The sequence below is a fragment of the Lontra canadensis genome, unplaced genomic scaffold (assembly GCF_010015895.1).
Source record: "Lontra canadensis isolate GAN:19392208 unplaced genomic scaffold, GSC_riverotter_1.0 scaffold755, whole genome shotgun sequence".
Taxonomy (NCBI): Eukaryota; Metazoa; Chordata; class Mammalia; order Carnivora; family Mustelidae; genus Lontra; species Lontra canadensis.
The window spans coordinates 25,359-30,660 of NW_022631739.1; the positions used below are offsets into that span (position 1 = coordinate 25,359).

The 5,302-nt window shown below is 37.9% G+C and overlaps 1 pseudogene; it reads right to left on the reverse strand.

The window, feature by feature from the left end:
* Positions 1–322: 322 nt before the first annotated feature.
* LOC116863248 lies at positions 323–1,251 on the reverse strand (annotated as a pseudogene).
* Between the last annotated feature and the right edge of the window lie 4,051 nt (positions 1,252–5,302).

Below are 5,302 nucleotides of genomic sequence, written 5' to 3' on the forward strand. Positions count from 1 at the left end.
ACTGAAACTAGCTTGAAACAAGCTTGAAACAAGCAATTATAACATATCTCTCCAGGATCGAGGAGAGATAGGAGTGAGAAAAAGGACATCTTGTCACTTTTTAAAGCTCCACAATTGCTATGCTTTGCAGGGTGGAGGGAGAGGAGTTCACAGTGGAGGAGGAAAGAATCAGTCCCAACAATCATATAAACATTTTAAACTTGTCAATATCAAGAGTGAATTTCTAAAACACAAGTTTATAAACAGAAGCCATCCAGCTAACTGAAATGCATATGCAGTATAGTCAAGGGAGTATTGTGCTTACAAAACCACATATCTCTTATTAGAGATATCTAATTTTAAAATAATACATTCCCTTACTGGATATGCAAGTGAGCAATGGAGGAAGTGGTGCATTTGCAATACCGGCTGGTGCTAAGGATTTCAACCTGTCCAGAAGATGCGAGCTAGAGAACATTTTTAGGCACCAGAGTGGTTCTTTTCTCTCAGCCAAGATGTCTCCATTTAAGTCATTTGAATTTTATTTCAAGCTTATTTTGTGAAAATTCTAGTCTTAGTTGAGGATAGTTTCCAAAAGTTTCTTGAGTTACTCCCTTGACTCCCTCTTTATTGTTTTTATGAACGATCACTGAATCCATGTGTATATCCAGCTCAAGTGTTCTTTTTTGTAGAAGTGTAGTTGAGCTGTGAGTTTCAAAGATCTGATTATACTGTTTAAAAACAACAGACTTAAGAGAGCCCAGATGCTGGCCACTGAGGTCCATATTCACAATTTTATGGTGGTTGTTCCCAACTATCAGTGCCTGACCCAGAAGGGGTATATAGCTCTTCAGCTGTCAGGATAAGTAGGTTTGTACTGGTTTGGCTTTCTATACCATATCCCAGGCAACTTGAATCCATACTGCATTTTCCTCAGCGTCTCTGAGGCAGACTCACATTTTTAAATGCTCTCTGAAGAATTTTTTTTAAAATGATCTTTTGAATTGTTCCATATCAAAAAGGTCAATGTCTTCACCTGGTTCTTTACTCATCTGAAAAATATCACAAACTTTCTGGTGCCGATGAAATTAAGTATATTTGACGTCTAAAAGGTCTGTGTCATTGAGACTTGCACGCTTCTCCTCCCAAAGCAGAACCAAGTCCTGAACAAAAAATTTCCTTTCTCTGTTGGAATTTTATGATCTGAAGTTGATTTTCAGACAAAAAGTCTCAGGCTTTGAAGATTGTTGTCATTTCAGTCATTGGGATTTTCTTATTTATTTATTTATTTGATTCCAAGTTTTTATTTTATTCTAGTTAATTAACATATATGGTAAAAAATTGGTTTCAGCTGTGGAATTTAGTGACTCATCACTTACATATAACATCCAGTGCTCATCACAAGTGCCCTCCTTAACACCTGTCACCCATTTAGCCTACCCCTAACCACCTCCCTCCATCAACCCAGTTTGTTCTCTATAGTTGAGTTTCTTATGGTTTTGCTTTCCTCTCTCTTTTTCCCCCTTCCCCTATATTCATCTGTTTTGGTTCTTAACTTTCAAATATGAGTTTAATCATATGGTCTTCTGGGAAGGGACTGCTGTCCTGGTTCTTAGGCCAACTTGTCCTAGTAAAAATGCACCAGCAGGGTGCAGAGGGTGGAGCTAGGTCTAAGTGGCTCCAGCTTCCACTGGGGGTGCTGGGTTGCTTACTGAAGTCTGTCAGTGTTGTTGGGGATGGGGAAAATGGTGATGTCCGGTTCTCATGTCCCCAAAGTGGGGAATTCACACTTGCCACTGTTCAGGAAACCCTCACAAGAAGAGTGAACAATCTCTTGTGTTCCTGGATTCTGTCAGATACCTGCTTTTACCCTGGTTGTGTCCTAGCTGACTGCCTGCCAGGCAACACAGTACTCCTGTGTTTGATCTCAGGCAGGCAGCAATTTCAAAACTCCAAATTTTAGAGATCTGTGAGTTGTGGACCTGGGCTGATTCTCTGGGGGAGGATCTTCTCATGCTGTGGCTGATATCGTTATTCCCAGAGAAGCAGTTGCACTACCATGCTGGGGCTTTGAATTTATGGTAAAGTGCAGCAAAAAGCTACACCAAGGTCTGCTCCCCTCAGCAGGTGTCTCTTTCTATGCTAATGACTGTTCACCAGCTCTTTTGTTCCCTGAGAAGCTGTGCTACCTCTCCCAAATGCACTCCAAGAAGGGGAAATTTCTCTCCCAGTATGTGACCCAGGGGATCCTCAAACCATGCTGTCCACTCCTGGCCCTCTGGCCTTCTTCCCCACAGGAGCACTGCTATGCTAGTCAATCTCAACTCAGTAGTGGCTTGGACTTCTAAAACCTCAGACATTGAGCTCCACTGCTTATAAAAACACGGATAATCAGCTGCTCTAGTTTTTCCAGTTGATTTTTTTGGGGGATGTGTTTCTCTTGTGCAATTCCCTGTGTGCTGCTTTTTCTCTGTTTTTCTCTCTCTCTCTCTTTCTCTCCTCTCTCTCCAAGATCAATGCTTCATCCCCTCTGCAGCATCCATGATTCTTTTCTACCCAGAATTGGGTCTCCCCAAATCTTACCTTCCATGATGTGGCTTCTTTTCTCCCTCTAGTTCTGCAGTTTGTTCTCTCAGCATTTAGATTGATTTCTTGGGTGTTCAGAATGACTTGATATTTATCTAGTTGGGTTCGAGGGTTGAGACAAGCATAGGGTCCTCCTACTGCTCTGCCACCTTAACTCTTCCCCCAGTCATTGGGATTTTCAAGATCATCTTCTTGATAAACTCAGCAATAGTTCATTTATTTCTTTGGCAGGTCCCTCTTTGCCAGCAGTGTCTCTTCTCAGCAACTGTTCCCTTTCTCTCTCTCTCTCTTTTATATCAAAGTATAATTAACATAGAGCGTTGTTAATTTTTGACATAAAATTTAATGAATCGTAATTCTATACATTACACAGTGCTCATCGAGGTTAAGTGTACTCTCAATCTCTTTTATCTATTTTACCCATCCCCTCACCTCCCTTCTGGCAACCACCAGTTTGTTCTCTGTATTTAAGAGTCTGGTTCTTTCCTTTTTCAGTCCTTCTTTTTCTTTGTTTATTCGTCTGTTTTAAAATTCCACTTATTGGTGAAATTATATGGTATTTGCCTTGCTCTGACTGACTTATTTCACATTATATTGTATACCTGAAGCTAATATAACATTATGTTAATTATTATTGAGTTAAAAATATGTACATTAGTTTTAAAAATCACTTCTAGTTTCTTTTTTGAATTTTCATTTTTATTGGATAATTCACTCTTTCATTATATATTTTTGTTAAATGTCATGTGGGTTTATCAGTGGGAAACAAAAAGGGAACATAAACACATATTTAGCACATAAACTAAGTGTATGTTTGGTGACCAATCACCAAAAGACTGAAAAAAAATGATGCGATTGGTCATTAACCATAATATACATCTGTTATTTGCATAGTAATTTATGTACTGAAGAGCTAACAGTAAAGTTTGTACTTTATTCAATTACTGACAGTCATTGTACCATGGTGAATGAAATGTGAACTGTGTGTTGTTGGGGGATTGGTATTATTTAACTAACGCATGGTAACTGGAATCTATGCATTCTAGAACTGTGCAAAATGAGGACATTTTTACTATTTGGCTTGAATACCAATCATTTTAGTATATATGTGGACATATATGTGAAATTGTCTTTTTTAACAGTCAATTATAAGCTAGTATATATATTTTAAATAGACCTTTTGTAGAGTATAATTACATCTAGATTTCAATATATGGCCTTATTTATATTGTACTAACAAACATATATTAGATGTCTGTAGAGTGAAGCAAAAAAGGCTATCTTAATGTTTTAGGCATGCCAAGGCCAATGTATGCGAGGAGAGTCTGAGCTTTGTAGGTCCAGAATCTGTTACGTGAAAATGCTCACTGTTTTATGGCTCTGAGACCTACCATCAAGTTGTCCGCAGTGTGGAATGGGGGAGAGGATGGACTACGTTCATTGAGCCACTGACTTGGTACTGCTTAGCACAGTAAGCCATCCAGGTGTCTTCAGTAAGCCCATAGTTAAAACTTGGATCAACCCCTTTAAGCAATCAAAGCCCAAAAGGGCAGAAAGAGCCTGACTAGTGCATTTAGCAGATATTTATTGAATATGTATTAAATAATAGTAAGTGCTAAGCACTGGGGAATAAAATATCAACAGACAATGTCCCTGGCCAAATGTAACTTAAAATCTATTTGAAGAGACAGACAATACCAAGAAAACATAAAAATATGATTATACATTGTGGTAAGAATATTAAAGGGAAAGGGAAATTGGATGTAATGTAAAAGAAGGGAGAGAAACATATTTACTTTAGAAAGGGTGGTTAGAGAAGAAATCTGTAAAAAGATCACATTTAAAGACAGACTTAAGGAAAAAGAAGTCAGCCACAAAGGAAATGGGTTGTACTTTCTATAAAATGTATGTAAACTATTCTAGCTACATAGAGGTCAACAAACTATAGCTCATGGCCTGAATCTGTCCATATATAACTTTTTTTTTGGGGAATACAGTCAAGCTAATTTATTTATTATCCATAGCTGCTTGATATTATAATAGCATAGTCAAATAGTTGTAACAGAAATTGTATGACCCAAAAGTTTAAAATAATTACTGTCTGTTGTTTAAAAAAAAATGTTTGCCAGTCATTGGGCTAGAAAGTAAGAATAATGTCATATGATGAAGTTGAAAAAGTAGGACAGAATAAAATCATTCAGGACTTTAGCAACAGAGAGGGAGAGAGAGAGAGAGAGAGAAATGGAGACAGAGAATTAGCTTGTGTTTAGTTATTTTTTAAAATCTGCTATACAATGGGAAGCCATTGAAATGTAGGAAGCAAAGGAGTGTTATGATCCAATTTATATTTTAGGAAGATCATTCTGACATTTGTTTTTAAATCATAGTATAGAAATAGTAAAAGACCACTATTCCCACTATAACTAGAAAAAAAAAACCCGAAACAAATAAAATACAAACATCAAGAATTTCTAGATCCACATATGATATAGAAAATTGGAAAAGGGGGCACCTGTGTGGTTCAGTCAGTTGAGTGGCTGCCTGCAGCTTGGGTCATGATCCCAGTGTCCTGGGATTACGCCTTGCATTGGGCTTCTTACTCAGCTGGGAGCCTGCTTCTCCCTCTCCCTCTGTCTGCTACTCCCCCGATTGTGCTCTCTCTCTCTCTCTGTCAAATAAATAAAATCTTTAAAAAAAAAGTTGGAAAAGGTCAGGATCATCAAATAGCAACCTTCAA